We start from the raw sequence: 14367 nt of genomic DNA, 5'->3' as shown, positions 1-14367 counted from the left end.
GTCCATTGCCCTGAAATTGATAAATACAATAATTATAATTTTTATAATTATTGTAATTAATTTTTTGAATTATTATAATTTTCCATATTGCATTTCAAGAACCTCAAAATCATTTTCCCTTGATTTGTCAGAGTCCATTGCCCTGAAGTTGATAAATGGAATAATTATAATTTTTGGAAACAAACATACATTGATACATAATAAAATACAGTTAACGAAAGTAAAACAGTTAAAAATAGGGACCTTTTTATTGACAGTGAACAGATATAAAATTTAACTGGATATATCCAGTTAAATTTTATATCTGTTCACTGTCAATAAAAAGGTTTCATCCCTATTTTTAACTGTTTTACTTTCGTCATGGAAAGGCAGTGTGGTCTTCGAAGTTAAAATACAGTTAACCCTACAACAGGAAGACTTTAAGAAAAAAATACACAATAGACAATTCATAGGTACAAAAAGAGCCTATCCTTAGGTGAAGGGATAGGAGTACAGGTCCTACCCCTAAAGATTATTTGGGGAAGCATGCTTTCCCCAAGATGTCCCCCTGGTCAATTAAAATTTTACTTTAACAATATGTTTGTTTAAATTAAAAGACAAAAATGGGGAAGATGGTGATGAAAACTAGTGGCAAACATTTTTTTGTGGGGAAAAAAATCTTTTTAACATCTGGACTTGATGCATTTAGAGCTAAAGCACTTTAAGTAATCAGCGCACCTTTTTTTACCTTCAAAATAAACTTTTAAGGCATCAAAAAATCTAAACATCAAGATTTACATTGTCAAAGTATTTTTCTCCATATAAAAAAAAGTTTTTTTCAATGTAAATATAAAAAAACACTTTTCAATATAAAAAGATTGGTCCTTTTTGTTGGAAATTTTACTTTTTTTTTAAGCTCAACAGTGAGTAAGTGACATCAGGGGTATTTATATTAGAATGGTGGTCTTGTTTGTGCATATTTGCAAATTTCACTGTTGGAGATACAGCAATTCAGGCCTTAATGACATGAAATAATGCATCCATCATTTTATTTAATAATTTTTCTTTTGTTTACTGGACCCTCTTCAAGTAGCAAGAGCAAATCCCAACCTAGCTGCCTTAAACGTCACGTTTTGTTTGAATTTTGTCTTTACCACTAATTTATTGTTTACTACAACCATTACTTGATCATTTTATCTTAATTTTTCTTTATTGAGGTCAATTTGAGTTTGTCTCAGAAAAATGAGTGATACCCATCCCCCAGAAAAAATCGTTTGGTAGTATGAACAGTAAGCATGTTTCATACTAGATGGAAACCTTCCACCCAAAATCTTGAAAAAAAATGAATGAATGAAACCCTCTCTGGAAGTGAAAGTTGGTTCCACTCTCAGGCGTACACAGCCAAGGCTTTAGTAGGAGGTAATTTGGAATCAGAGGATGCATCTTAAAGGCTCTGAAAGCCAAAGTTTTACTATTTTCTAGGTGCAAATGTCCTAAACGCTATAGCCAGAAAGCCATCTTATTCCCCTTTCCCCTCCTATGCTGAAAGAACAGCCAAAGCAGTTGAGCACAAAGGTGAATCTTGTCAACAACACTCCATTGATCCAAAAAGGGTTGTACCACATCATTTTTATATGTTCATTTTGCTTCCTAAACAATCTTCCTCTACAAATCCCTTTGTGCTAAACTTCTTAAGGATCATAGTTCTTGAAGAGTGCTCATTCTATATAAAGTAGCACATTCTCTATTCCTAAATTTTGGAGATATTAAAATCCGAAATTTTGGAGAAAATTTGGAGATATTAAGGAACATAGTTCTTGAAGAGTGCTCATATTTCAATGTAAAGTAGCACATTCTCTATTCCAAAATTTTGGAGAAAATTTGGAGATATTAAGGATCATAGTTCTTAAAGAGTGCTCATATTTCTATATAAAGTAGCACATTCTCTATTCGGAAATTTTGGAGAAAATTTTGAGATATTAAGGATCATAGTTCTTGAAGAGTGCTCATATTTCTATGTAAAGTAGCACAATCTCTATTCCGAAATTTCGGAGAAAATTTGGAGATATTAAGGATCATAGTTCTTGAAGAGTGCTCATATTTCTATGTAAAGTAGCACATTCTCTATTCCGAAATTTTGGAGAAAATTTGGAGATATTAAGGATCATAGTTCTTAAAGAGTGCTCATATTTCTATGTAAAGTAGCACATTCTCTATTCCGAAATTTTGGAGAAAATTGGGAGATATTAAGGATCATAGTTCTTGAAGAGTGCTCATATTTCTATTTAAAGTTGCACATTCTCTATTCCGAAATTTCGGAGAAAATTTGGAGATATTAAGGATCATAGTTCTTAAAAAGTGTTCATATTTCTATGTAAAGTAGCACATTCTCTATTCCGAAATTTTGGAGAAAATTGGGAGATATTAAGGATCATAGTTCTTAAAGAGTGCTCATATTTCTATGTAAAGTAGCACATTCTCTATTCCGAAATTTTGGAGAAGGATCATAGTTCTTGAAGAGTGCTCATATTTATATGTAAAGTAGCACATTCTCTATTCCGAAATTTCGGAGAAAATTTGGAGATATTAAGGATCATAGTTCTTAAAGAGTGCTCATATTTCTATGTAAAGTAGCATATTCTCTATTCCGAAATTTTGGAGAAAATTTGGAGATATTAAGGATCATAGTTCTTGAAGAGTGCTTATATTTCTATGTAAAGTAGCACATTCTCTATTCCGAAGTTTTGGAGAAAATTTGGAGATATTAAGGATCATAGTTCTTAAAGAGTACTCATATTTCTATGTAAAGTAGCACATTCTCTATTCCGAAATTTTGGAGAAAATTTGGAGATATTAAGGATCATAGTTCTTAAAGAGTGCTCATATTTCTATGTAAAGTAGCACATTCTCTATTCCGATATTTCGGAGAAAATTTGGAGATATTAAGGATCATAGTTCTTGAAGAGTGCTCATATTTCTATGTAAAGTAGCACATTCTCTATTCCGAAATTTTGGAGATATTAAGGATCATAGTTCTTGAAGAGTGCTCATATTTCTATGTAAAGTAGCACATTCTCTATTCCGAAATTTTGGAGAAAATTTGGAGATATTAAGGATCATAGTTCTTGAAGAGTGCTCATATTTCTATGTAAAGTAGCACATTCTCTATTCCGAAATTTTGGAGAAAATTTGGAGATATTAAGGATCATAGTTCTTAAAGAGTGCTCATATTTCTATGTAAAGTAGCACATTCTCTATTCTGAAATTTTGGAGAAAATTTGGAGATATTAAGGATCATAGTTCTTAAAGAGTGCTCATATTTCTATGTAAAGTAGCACATTCTCTATTCTGAAATTTTGGAGAAAATTTGGAGATATTAAGGATCATAGTTCTTGAAGAGTGCTCATATTTCTATGTAAAGTAGCACATTCTCTATTCCGAAATTTTGGAGAAAATTTGGAGATATTAAGGATCATAGTTCTTGAAGAGTGCTCATATTTCTATGTAAAGTAGCACATTCTCTATTCCGAAATTTTGGAGAACATTTGGAGATATTAAGGATCATAGTTCTTAAAGAGTGCTCATATTTCTATGTAAAGTAGCACATTCTCTATTCCGAAATTTTGGAGATATTAAGGATCATAGTTCTTAAAAGAGTGCTCATATTTTTATGTAAAGTAGCACATTCTCTATTCTGAAATTTTGGAGATATTAAGGATCATAGTTCTTGAAGAGTGCTCATATTTCTATGTAAAGTAGCACATTCTCTATTCCGAAATTTTGGAGATTGAACAGAAGACAGGTCTGAAATGTCTCAACTTTGGCAAAAGCAAATTTTCCTCCTTAATTTTGGTTTGAGTCTGTTTCAATTTGTTTCCAACAATAAAAACATAGGGTAGTTTCAATGATCTGAGTCAAATTTTAAAGGCTGCTTGATTTTTTTTTTTTAATTAACAACAAAAAATTAAATTGTCAAATCAATCTGGATTTAAGAAAAATTTAAAGCTAAAAGTTGGCTCATTTATAGTGTAAATCTATTTCCAAAAGTTGTAATTTGGTAAAACAAAAGTGTCCAAGGCCCAGTTCCCACTGGATGGTAAAGTTGTGAAGGTTCATACCTCAAAAAGGCATTCTGGTGGCATAACTTAAGCTCTAGAATCCTCATAAAATTTCCCACATTGTCCCCAACTACTTTCTAAGACAGCTATGAGTCCATTATAAAGTATTTTACACTCTATTGTTATATTAATCACCTGCAACTCTCATAAAACCAGACTGGTTAGTTCTGAATACACTTGTAAAAATAAATATGCTTGAATAGCGAAAATCTAAACAGTTAAACATCAACAAATTTCAAAATGGTAAAAAATTAAGTCATGTGTATTTCTTTTTTTTATAGTAGACACCCTTTCAATTACCAAGAAAGGTAGGCCTAATTATACATAGCCTACCCTATGATTTTTCATTTTAAAAATACTTTTTAAATTCATCTGTTTTCTATAGTCAACTTTTTCTTGCTGGCTTTTCCTGATTTGCTTTGCTTTAAGCTGATGTGACTGAAAAAACTGCTACCAATTAAAACAGTCTTTCAGCATCACAATTAAGAAACAAACAAGACCCAAGAGAAAAAAGATACAGTCTGAAAATTTGGCATAAATGATATTTTCCATAAGAAAATACTTTAAAATGGGTTGTAGGCTAATTTATAAAGAATAAGCTTGGAGACTATCTGGAAAACCTAAAAAATGATGTTTTGGGGACTGTAAGGTCAAAAGTAACCTTTAGTTAAGCATAAGAACAAAGTTACAAACAATACATAGGTGGTAACCCTGTCCTTAGGACATCCCAACAAAATCTCTGAGGTATATTTTAAATTAGTGTTTGGGGTTTTCACTTCTACAACTAACCTAAAGTATGATATAAGAGACAAAACAAACCTTAATTAAGCATTTAATTAGCAAAACTCAACCTTATTTTTACAAAATGTATGATATTTATGTCATGCATGTTGTCTTAAGCAATTTTTTGCTTATCCTGCACATGTAACTTCTTAAGCTTGGTTAGTTTTTGTGTATGCAGTGACAATAAATATACTACTACTACTACTACTAATAACTCACTGCAGCACCAAGCCGCCTGAGGCCAACACAGCTACGCACGCTCCTCCTCCAACCTAATCTATTTAAAGCCTCCCTCTTTACACCCTCCCAGGAAGTTCCCATTTCCTTTAAATCCTTATTTATGACATCCTCCCAACCCAGACAAGGACGACCTGCTTTCCGTGTAGCCCCAGACGGTTGGCAAAAAAGGACAATCTTTGGTAATCTGTCATCCTTCATCCGTAGAACGTGGCCTAGCCATCTCAACCTTTCTTTCATTATAGCCCCAGAAAGCGGGATTGAACCACACTTTTCGTACAACCTACTGTTTGAAATACGGTCAGTCAGCCGGGTACCCAGAACAATCTGTAGGCAATTTCTCTGGAAAACATCTAGTAAATTTTCATCTGCTTTTTGGAGTGTCCATGCTTCAGAGCCATATTTGACCACTGTCATCACTGTAGCTTCCAATATTCTAATCTTGGTTACAATAAATATAATCTGTATATATTATAATTATATTGCAATATTTATTCATTATATAGTATTAGATGTCAATAAAGTGAAAGCTTTAAATTTAAAGGAATAACTAATAATCATGAATGCAAAAGAAATGGTTAATATTAAGAAACCTTTCATAGGTCCCACAATAGACATAGATAGACTATTCCCTTACTTCATTTACATTGTAATTTCTAGAGCCTTCATTCACCTAGCTCAACAGCTTCATATGTAAGCATATTGCAATTTTGCCCAAATGAGGAGTCTGGGGCACATGGGAGAGAGAAACAAGTTCTTTCTGGATAAATTTTCTTTTGGTATATTTATTATAATGCATAAGCTCCTGAATTATAACTCTCCATTAAATAAGCTATTTCAACTTGAACAGTCTGCCAGAACTAGGGGGCATAGTCGGAAACTATATCAGAAGGGAGCTGCCACTAGGCTACACAATAACTTCTTCACTTACAGAATAGTGAATTTGTGGAATTCTCTCACCAAAAAAGAAGTCACTACCCCCAGTACTGCTGCCTTTAAAAGAGCCATTGATGGAGAATGGTCATCAAAGCTGTGGCAAACTGAGTGGGATGCCATTGAGATGCCCAACCATCATCATCACTAACCAGTGATTCTACAGGATCTAATCCTTATTTTGCTGGACAATGTGATTTAAGGTAATTTAAGGTATCTTAAATAATTTAGCAGAGCCAGGTTAATAAGACTCTGAGGCATCAACTCAGATTTCAATTCTGAAAGATCTGCTGAATATCAAATATTAGTTAAAACAATCTATGAACAAGGATAATAAACATCATAATGTGATTAATGAAAACATGTTGCATACTATAAAATAAGGATTTTGCTGTTAAGTTTGGTAAAACTTTAATTTAGGGACTTCTTGTAATCTTGAGAGGTAGTTGAGTCAAGTGAATGAAATTTGCAGGAATGTATTGAGAGCCTTGATGATCTCCTGGGGAAATATTTTGAAGCACTTACTTCCACTCATTTTCCTTCAAGAGGGCACTGACCTTTATAACCTTTAACAGTCTTTGAATCAAACCTAGATTTTCTTCTCAAATGAGACACAAAAAGATTTCTGAGTCTTATACCTTAAGTCTCAGCCATATTTATAAATTTTTAAGCATTGTAAATTTTTTTCTTAACTTTAGAAAAAAAACTTGATATTGGTTGAAACAATAAAAATCACTTTTTCAAAATCAAAGTCAACAAAAAAGGGATGGAAAACTCAAAACTAAATTAAAATGTTTTAGTCAGGATTCAAACAGACTTAGACCTAACATACAGGTTATACAATATTTTAAATCTTAGAAATAAGAAAGGAGTAGACATAAGAGCTAGGTAATACCTTCCCAGGTGATTATTTTGGTCCTGGGTTCACTTCTGAAAGTTTTGTTGACCTGACTCAACTACTTTCCTACACAGCAAGAAGACTAAACTAAAATTTTACAGTATTTTGCAAACCAATTTTCTTATGGCTATGCAAGGGACAACCACAGGGGGGGGGGGGTGCATTTGCAAGTACAAGGATTATTATATTTAGAAACAACATGAAATGGCATCATTTGATGCCAATGAAAACATTGTTTGATGCTTTTTTTATGCTCTTTCATAGCATGGCATCATTTGATGCCAATGAAAACATCATTTGATGTTCATAATTTAAATAATATACCTTTGGGGGCCCCAAAGGGGCTGAAGATACAATTAGCCCTAGAAGCAGTTATGAATAATGAAAGAGCATAAAAAAAGGCATCAAATGATGTTTTCACTTTTATCCTAGCTAAATTATATAGCCAACTGCAAATTTACAAGGCCTAATGAGAAGAAAACAGTTCTTACTTCATAATATGCAGAATAATTACTACAAATACATTCTGACTACAGCTCTACTATACTTTATCCTCCCCCTCATTGTACAAATAAATATCCTAAATTATGTATTTTTTATGTAGTCATACAACTGTCACTCTTGTTTTTCTGGTTCTTTTTTCATCACAGCAATTTATGGGTGCAGAGGTTGAAACAAGAGGGATGCAAAGAAAGAATACATGGGAAATGTAATTTTTGCTATATATTTGCACATTATGGGGAGGGGGGTTGGTGATAAATTAGATTAGAGTTGTAGCCAAAACATTTTAGCTACAATTGGACATAGGCCTATTCTGTACATAGGCTAATGAAGTAAGACTTGGTTTCTCAATGTGTTTCCTTTTCAATAGCCCCTAATCCTTTACTTTGGAATATTGTATAAATTTATCCAATATTCACCAAAATATGAATCTATGGAAATCATTAGCCTAAAACAGGAAACAGTTTCTTCTGCCAGTATTGAGTCATTCAAATCATCATTTGACAAGGAAAGGTGCAAGTAGCCTAGCATTGGTAATTAGTTTGGGACTCACCTGATCAGTCAGCTGATCACTGATCACTATCATCAGCAGTAAAATTCTAGTTAATTGACTTCTTGCTATCTCAGAAAGGGTTTAGGTTAGGAAAATAAAACTTTCAGGGATGAATCTATAGACTAAAGTATGTCCTGGGAAGGTATTTGAAGCAACTACCTCCACTCCTTCTCCCTCTAGCGGGCCCTGACCTTTGATGACCTTTAAAAATATATGTGTTATAAAAGTGAAACCTTGCAAAATAGATCTTCTGCTTAATTGAAGTACAACAAAATTGTTTTCAGCTTCATAACTTTGCTTGATTCCATTTTATAAGGTTTTAAAGTTATGCAAATACATTTCCTAAATTTCGAAAAAAAAACTTGATATGGCTCAAAATTCTACTCAAATAACAGGAATTGCATTTCCAGAACTAAAGGCAGAGAAAAAGCAACTAGTAAGTGAAATTTAAGGTCAAATGTTGTTTTGTCAAAATTTCAATAGGTATAGACCTGTCATCTAGGCAAATTTCAGGGCCCTCTAGAGGGAGAAGAAGTGGAGGTGGGTGCTTTAAAATACCTTCCCGGGACACACTTTAGTCTGTAGATTCCTCCCTGAAAGTTTCATTTTCCTAACCTAAACCCTCTTTGAGATAGCAAGAAGTCAATTAACTAGAATTTTACATCATCAGCAACTACAGGATCATTTTATCACTGGCAAATATAATTTAAGGTAAGATCCAGCACTGTCTCAATGCTGAGGTAGGCCTATTGCCCTAGCCTAGTGTCAGAAGTCAGGCTATGACAAGATTATGCACAACTGACTTAAATAAGCAGAAACTGAATCAGCTTGTTTTTCAGCCTATTCTACATTGCAATAGTAAATCTATATAAATAAATTCTAAATAAAGATTAAAAGCCTTACAAAAGTAGCCTGTTAAATTCCTGAAACAGCAGAAATGTCAATCGTTCAGGGTTGTCGTCAAACGCTTCGTGGTAACGAACTGTACTAAGGAACGACAACCGAAGCTAAAAAACGGAATTTTGATACTAATATATACATCAAAAGAATCGGATTTTTTATGCTGATTTTAAGCATATCAAGTTTTTTTACCCATCAAAAGATACGAGCCTGTCAAAATTTGCCTTATTTTTGAAAAAGGGGTAACACCCCCTAAAAGCCATAGAATCTTAATGAAAATCACACAGATTCAGTGTATCAGAGAACCCTACTGTAAAGGTTTCAAGCTCCTATCTGCAAAAATGTGGATTTTTGTTGTTTTTTGCCAGAAAAAGATTATGGATGCATGTTTATTTGATTATGTTATTTTCCCTAGGATGATTGTATCGACACAGTGGTCTTAGAATATCGTGAAAGGGCTCATGTTAACGGAAATTAAAAGTTCTAGTGCCTTTTTAAGTGAAAAAAATAGTAAGGCATCTAGGCCGCCTCTCACACTCATTTTTCCTAAAGACACTGGATCAAAATTCTGGGATAGACATTTTGTTCAGCATAGCCGAAAAATCTAATGACTATGTCTTTAAGGACGATTTAATCGCCCACAGTCCCCTGGGGAAGTGCTGTAAGTTATGAGCTTAGCCCATTATTTACTAATAGTATTGGTTATCGGGCAGTATACTGACGTTTTCATGGGCGATTTATTCAGGTGCTAAGGGGGTCGGGGGGGGGGGGGGGTGGTGTTACGTGAGATAATCCATCTATGGATGAATTTATCATGGGGGAAGAGAATTTCCATGAAGGGAACACTGGATTTTCCTGCGTTATTTAAAAAAATGAGAAATAAAAACAAGTTTTTTCAACTGAAAGTAAGGAGCAACATTAAAGCTGAAAACGAACAGAAATTATTACGTATAGGAGGAGATCGTCTCCTCCTCAATACCTCGCTCTTTGCACTAAAGTATTTTTAGTAATTTCAAGAGAGCTATTTATTCTAATTAAACGGCCTTTGTGATTTTGGGTCATTCTTAAAGCATTGGGACCGAACTTGAACGTTAGTATAAAGATCAAGGTATTGACGAGGGAGCAAACCCTTTCATATCTTCTGTATTTATAAAAATTAGTTGTTTATTTATGTGTGTGTGTTGACTGACGTCATGTTTGTGTGTCGACTGACGTCATGTTTGTTTGTCGACTGATGTCATGTTTTTCGACTGACTCCATTATAAGGATTGAGCATTGTGCCGTCATGAAGTTGTTTGTCGACTGACGAAAATACAGACTGGGACACCGGGACACAAATGACGACCGGGACACCGAGACACAGGGAATATAAATGACGACCGGGACACTCAAAGAAAAATTACCGACTAGGACACCGGGACACAAATAACGATCGGGACACAGGGAATGTAAATAAAGACCGGGACACAGGGACACAACTAAAACGTGGACGCCGGGGACACAGGGGGGTATATAAATGAAGACCGGGACACAGGGAATGTTCGATTAGTAATCACCATCAACAAATCTCAAGGGCAGTCATCGGGACACAGGGAATATAAATGACGACCGGGACACAAATGACGACCGGGACACAGGGAATATAAATGACGACCGGGACATTCAGAGAGAAATTACAGACTGAGACACCGGGACACAAATGACGACCGGGACACAGGGAATATAAATGACGACCGGGACACAGGGACACAACTACAACGGAGATGCCGGAGGGCACAAGGGGGGTATACAAATGACGACGGGGACACAGGGAATGTTCGATTAGCAATCACCATCAACAAAGCTCAAGGGCAATCATTAGAATAATGAGTTATAGATCTGAATACAGATTGTTGTTCCCATGGACAATTATATGTTGCATGTTCAAGAGTCGGTAAACCTGATAATCTATTTACATGCACAGACAATGGGACAGCGTAGAATGTTGTATATTCGCAAGTTTTACGTAGTTTAAAACATATATATATATATATATATATATATATATATATGGTGCGTAACGACTTACGCAGGCGGTTGGGTTTGGGGGGCGCGGAGCGCCCGCACCAACTAGATGTTGGGGTGGCGCTAGTACGTAATAAAAACCTACGAACAGAGAAGTTCGTTACGTAAGTTAATTTGTAAGTAACATATATTCATTACTAATAAAAACTTTCGTAAATAAAATTAAAAGTTCTAAGGGCCTTTTTAAGTAACCAAAAAACTAGAGGGCAGCTAGGGCCCTTCCCCCGCCCCTTTCGTCCGACAAAAACTTTGAGAAAGCTGTTTAGCCCAGAAAAGTTAAATTAACATAAAATTTCGTATTAATTAGTCGTGTACGAAGAGCCAAAATCAAAACCTGCATTAACTCAAAAACGTTCTGAAATTAAATAAGAAAAACGAGTTTATTTACCTGAAAGTAAGGAGCAACATTAAAACTTAAAACGAACAGAAACTATTATGTATATGAAGGGGCTCGTCCCCTCCTCAATACCTCGCTCTTTACGCTAAAGTATTTTTTGTAATTTCAAAAGAGCTAATTATTCTAATTTAAAGGCCTTTGTGATTCAGGGGCCATTCTTAAAGAATTGGAGCAAAATTCGAACTTTAGTGCAAGGAGGGAGGTATTAACTAAAGGGTGAACCCCCCCATATACGTAATGAAAATATGCGAACATAGAAGTTCGTTACGTAGCTTAATTTGTAAGTTATCTATATTTATTACTAATAAAAATGTTCATAAATGAAATTAGAAGTTCTAATGGCCTTTTTAAGTAACAAAAAAATTGCAGGGCAACTAGGCCCCCTCCCCGTCCCTTTTTTCTCAAAACTGTCCGATCAAAACTTTGAGAAAGCCATTTATCCGAAAAAAAATGAAATTAATATGCAAATTTCCTTTTAATTATTCATGTAAGGTGAGGCAAAATCAAAACTTGCATTAATTCGAAAACGTTCAGAAATTAGATGAGAAAAACAATTTTTTCAACTGAAAATAAGGAGCGACATGAAAACTTAAAACGAACAGAAATTATTCAGTATGTAAAAACGGGTGTCCCCTTCTCGACGCCTCGCTCTTTACGCTAAAGTTTTTTGCTGTTTTAAAAAGCAGAGTTGTGAGAAAGAGTCAAATTTTAGCGTATAGAGCGGGGCCTTGAGGAGGGGACAGTCCCTTTCATAGGCAGAATGATTTCTGTTCGTTTCAAGTTTTAATGCTGCTCCTTACTTTCAGTTAAAAAAAAACATGTTTTTATTATTTGATGTGGGCAAAAATAAAAAACTTGACAGAAAAAAGGACTTACAACGTAATAAGTGAATGATGGCCAATTAAACTGAAATTCAAAAATGAGTCTGACAAGCAAATTAAATGGACTGATTCACAGTTCAAAATTGACTTTTATTTGGAATATGCGCCATTTTCTAGATTCAAGAAAGAAGCCATTTGTAAATCCAGAAGAATATTTTAATAAAATTGAAAAGAAGCCTCAAACCCTTCAATGCGACGTTAGCCCTGGATTCTCAAATATACGATTATTCATACGGAAGAACGATTATGCGGCTAGATATTGAAATATCACTGTTGTACCTGAATTTTGGTAAAAGTTCATCAGATTTTTTCGAGATATCGTACAAGTTCTTGAATCTCAACTTCTCCAATAATTTTGATCAATAAATTGCATTAAATCAACAGGCTGTGCAAAATCAAAATTAATATTGAAAAATTTATATGTCAGATAAGAAACAATAGGAAACTATAGTCTAAGGCTAATAAGGACAATGCGAATAGATCGCTTCTAACGAAAGCGTGGGCTAAGATCTCAGAAAGCGTTTGAGTTGAAGATAAGATTAGTAGGCTAGTCTATTGATGAGGCCTATTTTGAAAATATAAAACAGTTGGCTTTATTTTGTGTAGTATAGCTAAGGCCTTATTGGGTATAGCAGATAAATATCTAGACTCTTATGGGGCAGGTGGATTTTAGTAATTGTGCTCTTTGAGAGCTGGAACAGAGGTCAAAAAGAAAAAAAAAGATAGTCCCATACCCAAACATGACAAGGTATAGACCTTCTTCTTGGCTATTTAAAAAAGCTGAATTGATGTTACTGTTTCTCAGCCAGTGAAAATCTTACGTAAACAAATTATCTAGTGTAACCCCAGTGTGGTATAATAAGAACTGCGTTAACGTAAAAATTTCGTTTACGGTTTTAAAAAGTGAGCCATTAACCCTTTAGCTAGATGTTTAATGTTCCCCATAATGCACAGCAACAAAATTTTATTTTTGTATAGATAGCACTAATGTGTCGCCTTTTTTCAGAAATAGGGATCAGTCTTAACTAATTTCGATTTCCTTTGTTAAACATGACATTATTCACATAAACATTATCCCGTCCAATTACAAGTGTATAGCGTGGAGGAGGGAGTAGGAAATAAATCCAAAAAAGGAAATTCAAAAGAAACAGATGATGCTGGAAAATTAGTCTACTAATGTAACCTTTATAAACAGTTTTTTTCGTAGTCTTATTTTTTAACTTACTTTCTAATTTTTATATAAAACACAAAATAAAATACAGTTTTGAATATAGTAAAAACAGACTAATACAAACACTAGATTCTGAAATATTTTCATGTCAGATAACATTGTAAATATAGTTTTACACAAAATGTTAGAATGGAATTTTGTAGTTGAATGATAAGATATCAACAAATTAAAATCTTCCATCTATTCCTTTTTCTATTTATGAGACCGTTATAATTACCCAAATAAAAAACTCTAAGTACTGCCGTGTACATATTTAGAAAGAGTACTTTAAAATTTTCCACTACAGCTTCCTTATGTCACAAAGTACAACTTAAAATTGTATCTTCTTCCTTTGTAGTTTTTGGACTATTTCGTCAATGGACACCAAGTGATAATTTGGCTCATTCCTATTCACTAATACTAATTCATGTGGAACTATCCAGCAAAAATAAAATATGTGCTTCATTTGTTTTGATATAAGAAACAACTACTACTATTACTAATATTAATGGGAACTCACAGCAGAACTAAGCTTAAATATTTCCTTGTGATATCCTCCCACCCCATTCAGGGACGAAATAGGTTTGTTTGGCCAGACCCGGTCAGTCGACAAGGACTATCGTTGGCAATCTGCAATCCTTCATCCGCAGAAGGTGTCTTAAGCTCCTAGCCATCTCAACCTTTTTCCCACTAGAACCCAACAAAGCGGTAACGAACAACATTTTTCAAAGAGCTCACTGTTTGAGATATGAACAGTTAGTCTGGCACCCAAAACAAGCGTACTCGGTTTCAAGCAAAGAATCCTCTGTCTTTTGGAGAGTCCACGCTTCTGAATCAGACTTGACGATTATCATCACCGTAACTTCCAACATTTCAATTTTGGTTTGTCGACTTATCTTCCAAATTGCTTTCA

At 34.2% G+C, this 14367-nt stretch overlaps 1 protein-coding gene across 1 annotated transcript in view; it reads right to left on the bottom strand.

Moving 5' to 3' along the window:
- LOC136035493 (rab GTPase-activating protein 1-like) overlaps positions 1 to 8984 on the bottom strand; it is a 285782-nt gene extending 276798 nt beyond the window's left edge. The window contains exon 1 of the mRNA XM_065717324.1: positions 8906 to 8984. The gene's annotated coding sequence lies outside the window, so the exon portion shown is untranslated. The remainder of the gene's footprint in view (positions 1 to 8905) is intronic.
- Between the last annotated feature and the right edge of the window lie 5383 nt (positions 8985 to 14367).

Source organism: Artemia franciscana, chromosome 14 (genome assembly GCF_032884065.1).
Source record: "Artemia franciscana chromosome 14, ASM3288406v1, whole genome shotgun sequence".
NCBI lineage: Eukaryota > Metazoa > Arthropoda > Branchiopoda > Anostraca > Artemiidae > Artemia > Artemia franciscana.
This window is presented reverse-complemented; position numbering and strand designations above follow the sequence as displayed.